Source organism: Parus major, chromosome 4 (genome assembly GCF_001522545.3).
Source record: "Parus major isolate Abel chromosome 4, Parus_major1.1, whole genome shotgun sequence".
Taxonomy (NCBI): Eukaryota; Metazoa; Chordata; class Aves; order Passeriformes; family Paridae; genus Parus; species Parus major.
This window is the reverse complement of record NC_031771.1, coordinates 59,422,888-59,434,561: the sequence shown is the minus strand read 5'-3', so window position 1 is coordinate 59,434,561 and position 11,674 is coordinate 59,422,888. Positions and strand designations below refer to the sequence as shown.

General features: G+C 38.2%; 1 long non-coding RNA gene across 2 annotated transcripts; it reads left to right on the top strand.

The window, feature by feature from the left end:
- Window positions 1-569: 569 nt before the first annotated feature.
- Window positions 570-10,600, top strand: LOC107202690. Of its 2 annotated transcripts, XR_004497186.1 has the most exons (5): window positions 570-1,052; window positions 1,925-2,094; window positions 4,555-4,693; window positions 8,125-8,276; window positions 9,118-10,600. It is a non-coding gene; the product is annotated as an uncharacterized LOC107202690 (long non-coding RNA). The 2 variants fall into 2 exon arrangements; XR_004497185.1 differs by having other exon boundaries at window positions 8,125-10,600.
- Window positions 10,601-11,674: the final 1,074 nt, after the last annotated feature.

Below are 11,674 nucleotides of genomic sequence, written 5' to 3'. Positions count from 1 at the left end.
CCTTCCCTTCCCTTCCCTTCCCTTCCCTTCCCTTCCCTTCCCCACAAGTTTCAACTCCTAACACTGCAGGTAATTAAAATAGTCACACTCCATGCTGTGGGACCTTTTCACCAGGAGAAGCTTTCAACAAAGTAAAAGGGAAAACATTTCAGATATTAAATTTTTCCTGGTTGGCTTTTTGCTATAATTATTTTTCTGCTTTTATTTTGTAGATGATAGTTGACCTTCCTTTGACCCTGGTGTGCAATGGGATGCAGTCAGCAGTGTCTGTACCTTAAGGCTGGGTGAGGAAGGGCAATGAACAACGCTCAGCATCCTTCCCTGTGGTCTGGGAAATCCTCTTCCAACACAATTGCACTGTGGCAATTATCAGAGACAGTTGCCACAGCCCTCACTGTCAAGTTGCTTTTCAGGTGCCTTCAGTGTTGCACAAAAGTTTCTACAAAGCAACAACTTATGAGATAGGATCAGAGGGAGCCAGGGGAGGGGAGGGACAATCTAGGACTTGACTTCTCTTCTGCAGAATAGGAAGCTGCTGCTGTGAGTGCTTAAGTCAATGAAGCATTGAATTTGCCATCTTCCTGGGCTTGGATCATTAGCTGCAATGTTATTATAGATGTGCAGGTTAATCTAGTCCTGTTCCAATTCTCTGGGTAATTGAAACACGGCAGAAAAGCCCCACCCACCACCAACTTCTTCCTTTAGCAGTGGCTTTCCTCTGAGCACCAGGGGCTGTTTTCCCCAGAGCATGTTACTGTGCTGTTACTGAGAATACAAATATTCTCAGAAAGGGAAGTCTTTACACAGCAGAGATTTTGGAAAGTGTTGAGCAGAGCTTGATGACATGTAGAATTATGTACTGGGTGTTTTTTTAAATAAACTTGCTACTGAGCATGATTGATTATATTTCTTTTTAATGATTGCATCCAGAATGAAAATGATGGTTGGGGAGCTTGGATACGATGATAAAGATGACTCCCATCTGAAGTAGGATCACACTTTAGGGAAAAAGATCTGCAGAGAAAAGGAAAGCTGCAAAAACAACAAAGAGTGTATGTATATAAGGCATAATTTCCTGGGAAGGAGGGGTAGGTACAGCAAACAAGAAAGCAGAATTATTTCCTAATGACAGTAGCAAAGTGCTGTAGTCCTGGTTTTCCACAGCTGTAAATAGGTTTAGCTCCAAGAGATAGACAAAAGCCTCTGGAAGCCTGTCTTTTATTAGCAATAGTAACCTTTTCTAAGGAAGTCTAGAAATTCACTTCAAATAAGGTGTTTCAAGAACAGGCTTATTATGTCCAACATGGTCATGGTCTGTCATTTGCATTATAGTGAAGGACTCCAAACACTTCTGTAAGGACCTGCTCTTTTTAAAAACCTGACTTTGAGTCAGGTTTAAAAAAACTTGGAGCCTGGCTGTCTTTTTGATTATAAGCATTAATCCTAATAAAAATAATATTGAAATACAGAAATCAGGAAACAGTAGAGATGAGTCTGGTGCTACCTGATTGAACTAATCACTAGTGGAACAAAATAGGATTTGATTTTCATAGGTTAGTTTTGGAACTATTAGTAAACATAAGCATAAAATGGTATCAAGTATAGAAAGTCATAAAACTTAGATGACAAATATATTCCCAGGAGGAAAACTGGCAAATGAAACAGTGAGAGCATCAAAACTGTCAGAAGAGGGTTGAGAGATACTGGAAATGATAACTTAGGATATTTCACATACAAAAAAAGTTGTTCGGTGATGTTATTAAATTATGATATAATTTACACCAAATTCAGTGCAAAATTGTTTATGGCTGCTGTTTTTTTCTCTTATTTATGTTGCTATAATCTAGGACAAGAGCTGGCACAGAATGTCTTAGAGCAATTCTTTTAATGAAACCTCATGATCTTGTCTTTGGGTTTATTCCAGCATTGATTGGGAATTCTCTCTTTGCTCATCTAAGATGGACCCTCATCTTCTTCATGAGCCTTGTGTTCTTCCCAGTGAACTCATGGCAGAATTATTTCCAGGACTCCAGTTAAGAAAGTTATAATATTTCCAGTAAGATTTTAAGACACCCTGAAATAATATAGTGCCTGGTGAGTAGTGCTGAAGCTTTTACCGTGTATTTTAGATATATCATTTCTACATATATAACTTTTCCACAAACTGTGGACCTCTGAAATATGTAACAGTGCATGTGTGCCTTTTACTATAGAGATTAACTAGGCTGCAAATGCAAACACAGACCAAAACTTAATCCTTCAACTACACAGTAAGACAAGATTAGAAATATTAACCTGCTTTTTTTCACCAGCTGAGAAAATTGCTGTTTGTGTTTGGAACATATTTCCCACAGGGAAAAATGCTATCACTGCTCTGGAAGGCAGAGATGCATCTGCTGCCTGTATGTTACCACAGGAGTTTGTGAAGCCCTACAGTCAGTGGAAGAACATGTGACACTCAAAATGACCTTCAACCACCATGTGGGTTGGTTGGAGAGGAGCAGTGAAACATCAGAATCCACGATCTTTTAATTTTTCTTATTAATCTGTATTTTTAAAATCTGCCCTTTTCACAAAGGAAATTAATGATACATATTTTTCTTCCACTTCATAATCACAATGTGATAGATTACTTTTCTGCTGCAGCAGTACCTTCAGCAAGAGGGTTTTAAGTTGGAAATGACTGACCTGATGGGCCAGAAGTGTCAGTATCTACATGTAAACTTGCTCTAACCATGGAAATTTAATGTGAGTCATACTGGACAAAATAAAATCTAGTGACTTAAGTCTCTTCACTGGCCAGGTCAAATCATTATATAGAGATGGAAAATAAGCCATAATAACCAGGAGCTCATTTTCTGTTATGGATTGAATGTGAACATATAATTGGCCTCAATTTCAATGGTTTGTTGGATATTGGACTCTCCCCAGAGGCAGCCAGTAAGTGGTTTCTGATTTTTGTACTGAGAGTTTGAGATTATCTACAATATCTCAGTCTTTTTCTCCTGTATTCTGCATTAAAAGAAATAGAAATTTTAACATAAAAGTTTAGATCTTCTAGAGCCTGTAAAAACATAGACTCAAAGTTCACTTTTTTTCAGTACTAACTTCATTTCTCAGACCTAGAATAGCCAGAATATTTGGAGCAGATAAACACAGAAACAGAAAAAATATGCCTCACAGCAAGGCTACTAAGGGAAATGGCAGTCTTTTATATCCACCATGATCAGGGACTTATTTCTCTAGCATTCGTTCAGTTCTGCAATTTCTATTTCAGATTAATAAACAGATCCAGAGGGACAGAATTCCCACATCACCTACAAAACATATTCAGCTGTTTCTAGAAGTTGCTACATAGCATTTGCTTTCAGCTTTATTGTTGAATTTGAGGTATTTTAAAAATGTCATTACCTTCTGTGGCACTAAGAATTTTGCAGTAAGCAAAATGTCAGCAGGTATGTGAATTCACTCACATTTTTGACTGTTAAAGCATGTAACCCCTAAACTTATTTTTTTTCCATGTGGCTCATTGCCTCTCTTATCTGCTAGTTAATAAGGTTAAGCAATTTGTTGTTGATGAAATGCAGCCACTGCATTTCCTTCTGCCATTTCAGAGGAGTCCCCACAAATTAATTAATAATTTATATCATAGCCTACAAACTTATTTCTTGTCAACAAACCAAACTTTACGATCCTTCCTGGACTTTGGAAAATTATCTGTGCTGAACAACATTGAAATTTATCTGTGTGGCAACAGCCTTGCTTTGGTTTGTCCTTCCCCGATGCAGGTTTTCATGTTAAACTACTCTCAGCTCTATTTGCAGAAACCTTAAGGACTTTTTCACAGAGACTTTTCTTATCCATATAAATGTTTTTGCAAAGGATTGTCATGTGCTTGCCCTCCCAGTAATTTTCTCAGCTGTGTTTCTAACATGGTCTTTAATTCATCACTTAATTTATCTAACACTTTGGCTCTATGTTACTGCAACTGTGACCAGCTTTCCCTTTTTCATTGAAGACCTGGAAAAGAAGAATCCCAACACATCACCACAGCTATCAGCTGCAAGATGATTTACTGCAAATATTAATCAATTGGATGGTGACATATACATGCCATTTCAGAAACAAAATAGTTTCTATTAAATATAACAGCTTTCATCCATTTTCCAATCAATTCAGCTTGTTCTACAGTTGTCTTACTGCATTACTCTTAAGCTGAAGACAGGTGCCTTTTAAATAATGTAGAAAAATTTCTGAATTGAATTAAATAAATAATGGACAAAGAAAAATCCATAATAGAACAGAATTGTTACAATTAACATTTATCATGTTCAGTGTTAATGACACAAGTAGGTCTGGGAAGTTAAAGTGTTGGTTTAGGAAGGCAGGGTCAGTGGGATTACCAAGGGCTGTTGTTGCTCCTGTTCTCAGCAGGAGCAGGGCTTAGTCCACAAACAGTCCAGAAGTTTTCACTCACCAGGCCTGTAAATCCTTCTCAAAGTGCCTTTTTTAAAGGGGCCTCAGTTTCTATCCTATCTGTTCCTTCTCTTTCAGAACACCTGGATAAACCCAGAGGAGCAGCTGTGCAATATCTTGGTTGTGCCAAGATTGGGAATCGATTGCCCCATCCAGTGGCCCATCCTATAGACATGGGAGCTGCAGGGGGATTCCTGATGGATCAGAGGGATGTCAGGTTTGCAAGGAGACAAGCTTGCTTGTCTCTTCTAGGAAGTCTTTCTTTTGGTCTACTCAAAGAAGTGCTGTCGAGCAAGCTGCATCTTTGGCTGTTGTGTGGCCTGGAACCAGCTCATGTAGCATTCACTGTCAGGGTTCCAGAGCAACTCTGCTCTAGATGCACAGAATATGGTACAGGGACATTGTACTTTGTGTTGTATTTTATCATACCCCTCTATAATAACTATTATTGAATCGAAATACCTCTATTTTACAGTGAAAGGTATGTTAGATACAGTTTTTTTGTTTTTCTTTTGTGATATTTCACTCAGCTTTAAAGTTCTTGGCATGAAACCAGAAGGCAAAACAAAACTCATGGGCAATGCAATCCCAGTAAGAAAAACAAAACTCTCTCCTCAGGAAATCACTCCTAAAGAGCTACTTTGACCATATGGAGAAGTTGTTGTTTCTCCCTAAGCCCAGAAATAACAAGGCACAACTGTTAACTGAAATGACAAATTCCTTCTATTTAGTGTTAGAGAGAGATTCTGCATTGACAATATCTCCCTGGCTGTGCCATTAAAATGGAGCAGGAAATAAGAAAACCCAAGTGATGAAGAAAAGCAGTGCTCATTATGGAGGCTCAAAATGTTTTGTAGAACCAGGCATTGATCCACTTGACTTCAGGGAGCATAGCATTGCATTTATTGGTGGAAGGGCTGCAGTGCACTGTATTATCCAATTTATAAAGAGGTCTGTGGCCTTTTAAAATTACTACAAAATTGCAGCAGATAAGCAAAATGCCTTACAACTTAGAGTGGAAAAAAATTTAAATATTTTATGTTCCCTGAATAACAGCATAAAGTACATATTTATTTCATGTTGTAATAGACTCTAACTTTGTTTTCTAGAAGCAGCCTGCATCCAAGAAATTATGCTTTTAATGGAATTATTAAGCAAAAACATGGAAAAGTTATTAAAGCTTTATGTGAATGGCCAAACAGGACATTGCTGAATTCCTTTCTATGTGTCTTCCTTCAAAGATGATATTGTAGCAATAATAGATGTAAGGTTATAATGGATATAAGCCCAGCAGAAATATTCATAAAACCAAGGAGACCATAAATCTAATAATGCTGAGGAAAATATGAGTCTGATTCTTTTTTTATATTGATTGACAATAATCATGAATGTCTCCTTAGCTACCATTTGAATCACGTATGAGGAAGTGATAGAAAAAACAGTCCTTGTGCCTTGTAGGAAGAATAAAAAGCTGTAAAATATTGCATGTGTTAGTTCAAATGTGAACAGAATAATAAATTATACTGCAAAATGAAGAAAGGTGTTAAAATAAGCACATTTTATAAGCAAGAACTAAACCATATTTGAAGTATCTTGAGGGGATTCACAAACTGGGGATGTTTTACAAAGCAATCTGTGGCTCATTCCTAATTCTTCTACTTGTCATTGTGATGGGTAGAGGGATATTGTTCTTTTAAATGAACATTTTACAAATGGCCTTTATTTGACTGAACTGAAAAACTCATTTGTGGAACGAGAGGGGATCTTCAGGGCTGGAACAAACAAATTAGATGTTTATGTTTTCTGAATAGGTGTTCTACAACACCAGCAGTGTGAATGCATGATAGCTTAGGAGAGGGACAGCATATACAGGGTCCTGTCCTCTTGGCCATGCTTAATATTTGAAAATATGATGGTGTGTCACCAACCAAAGATTTTCTTTGTTGTTTTGTAATTCTAATGAACAGCTTTTGTGATTGGTTAAATCACTTGAGCCTTTTCAATCGGATCACAGCAGCTGTTTAATTTACAACACAGTTAGGATCATCCTCTAGACCTGTGGGCTCTTGAGCAAAATAATCAAGTGTGAATGATTTCTCTCTTTCAGCTACCATTCAGTAAGTGTTGCTGTAATACAGCTTTCAGGCTTTGGATTAGTAATGTGCATCCAAGTAAAGCAGTTGATAGGGTTGGATATGTAAGAATACCTATCTGCCTCTGACAAGGCTTTTTCTCTCAAGACATTAAGACTAAAATGAGCAGTGCAGCTTGGCAGGTGCACTGTGTTCTGGCAAGGCAATGACATTAATGATTAACTGCTTTGGGTCATTGCTTTGATGTGTCCATTCACAGACAATCCTGTAAGATGTAGGAGAGGCCAGCTGAGACTTGTTTTACATTCTATTCTTCAAATGATTAATTGGTGGAGAAAGATCTTATTTATTTATTTCAAATACAGTCACTATGGGATTGTGCCATCTACAGGTATAATCCCTGTTGATGTACTGTACTGGAGAGCTGAACAAGTGCAAATATCTTTTCTGTCGTGTAACCATCAGCTGGGGGAGTGCTAGAAATGCATGACTCAGCTTGAGGAGTTATCAGTTCCTGAGATCTGACCTTGTGTCTGAAACCCACTGGGGAACGAACTGTTGCTACTTATTCCACAAAATTTGGTTGCGTGTTTGAAGGTGAAAAAGTGAGGTCTGCATTTCCAAATTGTCTGGAGACAGCAGACACCCATCAGGAGTGCTGAGGGCATACTATGGGGTCTGGGCACCACCTAAATCCATGGTTTGGTCTTTTGTAATGTAGAAGTGACTTTCAAAATGTTAACTTACATTTTATATCTATTAGTTTTCATATATGCATGTACAGTTTTTTTATGATTGAATTGCTGGAACAATTGATGTGCTGAGGTGTTGCTTCATATGTAGAAATTGGTAATTAATATGCTAACATAGATTAGTAATTGTGAAGTCAGAAAGGTCTGAAGCCAAAATTGTGTTTGACTGTAGACTGCAAAAGGTTATACAGTTCTAATTTCCCCTAAGGCACAGAGGACCTTCGTCTGATAAACAAGAGTATTATTTCCCTAACACTGGTGTTCACCTTACTTATGTTGTAGATAGTAAGCCATGAAAAATAACAAAATCATCTCTTTGGCTTTTTCTTCCAGGAACAAAACCCTCTGGTAACTCTGAAATGCAGGTATTACATAACCCACCACGGATGGCCACAGTATTTTGGTGCTGGGTTTTTTGGAATTACTGTTCAGAAATTTTAAGCTATATTTTCAAAATAGGGCAATAGCATTCTTTCACAGGAGGATCATGCCTAATGGTCATGTGTGACTTATATGCAGAAAACTATCATGCTAGGCAGCAGTGATATTGCTAAATATCTGATATACCATAATGCAAAGCTGCCATCTACAAGTCATCCATATTATTTCCTCTAATTTCATTTCCTAGGAGATTCAGATCTCTTTGTCTAAATGCACTCAGTTCAATTTTTCATTTAAAGTGGATATCACTGATTTCATATCTGATGAACAACTTAAAAAATAAACAATAATTTACTGATGAGATCTCCCTCTGTTCTTATGTCCATGAAGATGTTACAGTTTAATTTTTTTCTGTTCCTTAGGTCTAACATATTCTGCAAACTGCTGCATTTCCTCCTTCAGAAAGAATTTTACTACTCTATAACACATGAGCATCCTGGCAACCTTCCTAAACCTGTGTGGAGATGGATGTGGAAGCTATTTTGTTTCAGGATAACCTTTCCCCTGTGTTGCTGTAAGTCTTGAAAATGATGGACCTTTCACAGGCAGTGCCTTCTTAGCAGAGACTCTAGCTGTGTTTAATATTCATTGTTTTCAGTTTCTTCTGTTTTGACTAATGTGAAAGAAATCTGTTTTTCTTCATCAATTCTTTATTTAAAAATCTACAATTAAAAAAAACTAAAAAAATCCCTGGAACGTGTGCAGTGTTCCCCAATCTTAGTCCACTTTTGCTGCCCCATTCAATTCAGACGGGTCAGAGGTATCCCAAAACTCTACAAATTATAACTTCAGTGCTTTCACTGTCAGTTTTGAAGCTATTTGTAATTGATTTATTTTTTTTATTAAACTAATAATACTGAAATATGAACGAGTTTTGTATACATGGAGTATACAGAGAAAATAGACTTTACTGTCTGACAGATATCTATAAAGGAAATTACTGGTTTAATTTGAATAAAGATATTAAAAGAATTTCAAGATGTCAAAGAAAAGCATAGAAATATAAGACATTCCAGAATTCCAGCCACTCAAAAAAAGTGCAATTTTCCCTATGCATGCATATTTTTTGTCATACTGTTTTATTGCTGTACTCATTTTTTTCCCTTTAAGATATCTGCCACCTTCCACATCTGTTTGACAAGTTCTATCATCTTCATCTTACACTGAACAGGTTCCAGCTTCCATGCTTAGGGGATGTATTGGTCAAGAGGTTTGTTGCTGGCTTTTGATGTGATTGTAGGAAGACTCAGAATAGGAGATACCTTTCCCATGTTGAGGGGCGTGGTTCAGAAACACCCAGTTTTCTGGAAAAGGTCGGATTTTTCTCCTTGTGGGTTTTTTCCTTTCCTTTCCAGGTACCTCCTGAACCAGGCTCTAGACTGCCATGGGTCCTGTGGTGGAGGATCAAAGCTCTGCTGTGTGACCCAGCAGCCTCTACTGTCGTGCAGAGCCAGCAGCGTGAGGGGGGAGATGGATGCCTCCAGTGGGGAGATGGATGCCTCCAGTGGGGAGATGGATGCCTCCAGTGGGGAGATGGATGCCTCCAGTGGGGAGGGCAGAGAGGCAGCTTGCCCCAGTGATGCTCAGCTTCTGTCCAATAACCTGGTTTTTAGCAAGCTCCCTTTGTTTACATCCCTGCTAGCCACGCATTCAGTTCTGAAGTGGCAAAGTTGTCTGATAATTTGTAATAATATATTCTAGGGGACAGTACACTGCCAGAGCTCTATGCCTCCAGTGACTTCTCAGATCTCATTTTCTCTTGATATTAAACCAAGACATTTGAGATCCTCTCTGGCATTTCAAGTGAGTTTTGGTTTGGGAAATCAGACTGTAAAGGTAAAACATCTATCATGATCGTTATACAAAGTTCACATTCTGCTTGGAGCAGTTTTTGGAAAAATGTTTCACAGTTTTTTCAGGTATATTAGTCTGAGAGGATCTTTTGAACTAATTTCTAATTCCTCTATATCTAAACTAGTTGATTCACCTTTAGCTCCATTCAAATTGAGGAACTTCTGCTGCAGCTGTGAGATGCTGCATCATTAATATAGCACTGGCACAGCAGAGTAGCAGTGTGTTCACTGCCTGAATTGGTGGTTTTACTTGTGTAGCTTCCAGGTTAGCACCTCTTTCTGTAGAGCTATTACAGAACCAAGCTACCTGGATTTTAACCTGCAATTCTCCAGCCCCAGAGCTGGCAAACAGGAAGGAAGACAGCCCCCAGTAAGACACTGTGATGAGGGATACCAGATTTGCAAGCCAGGAGAGAGAAGGGCTCATTTCTCAGGTACTGCCATAATCTTGTTTAACATTTGCTCAGGGTGTAGAAAAAAAAAGAAACCTCAAGATAAAATATTCCCTTTCTAAGCTGCTTGGAATGGAAGCGTGTATGATGGAAAATGATGGCACATTCTGAAAGTTATTATCTGAACACAGATAATAACTTTACTCCTGACCACTCTAGGAGAATAGACCAATATTATTGCTTTTTGATTTCCCAAGAGAAATCAAAGAGCCCGGTCATTTGATGCCATATCCTTGGAGACTAATGTTTGATGTCTTTTGGAGCAAAATGGAGCAGGGTTGTGTAACTGATGAAAATCATTGGTTGTGAACACAATAAATTTTAGATTATTTATTTATACTCCCGATGGAGCCAGAGTGATATTATTTTGTGGGTGAAATACATTCAATTAAAAACTGAGTTATGGGAGAATAACAAAACTGTTTTAGTTTACAACTTTGTAAATAGTTGAGGCTGCAAAGAATGGAGGAAGATATTTAAATATCTGAATACAACATCTCAGTGAATTTGGAGTTAACTTTGCCTTTGTTTAAAAGTAGCAGTTTTCTATTAAAAAATGAACCTAAATTAAATCTACAGATCTACATCCATACTCTTGTCATCTTTTGACTGAGCAAAACAATCTAAGCTTCCCACCTAGTTTGCTGCAGCTTGACAGAAAAACATAATTATTTTTCAAGAGGGAAGCCACTTTTTCTCCCAGTAATATGGCCATTATTCAATCATCTTTCAATCAGCCTAAGTGGTCATACTCACTATAGCTCCCTGGTTTGTTTGCATCTAAAATATGTCAATATCTCTTTTTATTAAAGTGAAATATGACCATTGTAGCAGTGCATTCCCATTTCAGATTTACTTTTAATGAAACTAAGTAATTATCTTTAAAACATCTATAAATTAAAAAATACATGTCATGAACAGTACTAAGTTAATGGATTCATAATTACAGGTAAGCTGTGCAGAGCTCATGCTGACAAAACCCCAAGTCCCTGCAGAGTTACTGTGAGGTCAAAAGACACCTGACACAGAGGTGCTGAAGTGGCAGCACTTTGAAATCTGCTCTCACTATGGGAACTGATCACATTTCTGGGACTAGGAGGTAAATATGGAATGAGTTCATGCCCTGTAGTCTTGCTCTGATTATCATTATGTTCAAGATGCAAATGAGCCAAGATGTGAATGACAGCAAGGGAAAAAAGGATTGGGGTGTGCACGGGGAACCAAACGTCAACAGATCCCTCAAGTGTGTTTTCATCTTGACAGAGTGTGAGATTGGAATTAGCATTCAACTCCTTTATGACTCTGGCACTGTTAAATGTAATTTGGCACATGCTTGGATAGGTAGGCATCTGCAAATCCGAGGTATGGATATCATCTCCTGGCAACAAGGACTCGTTATCCTGCTGCTGAAATCCTGTGTTCTGCAGGCCACAGTGATGGGAGGGCAGAGACAAGACCAAGACCAGAACTTTTCTGTTCCTGATCTGGACAACTCTCTGGAGCTGCTGAGCCAGGGATGGCTTAAAATTGAGGTGGAAGGCAAGGCCCTAAATTTTCCATCTCAAGGGATTGGCAATGGTGTGCTACCTGGGAAGGAAGTCCTGGCT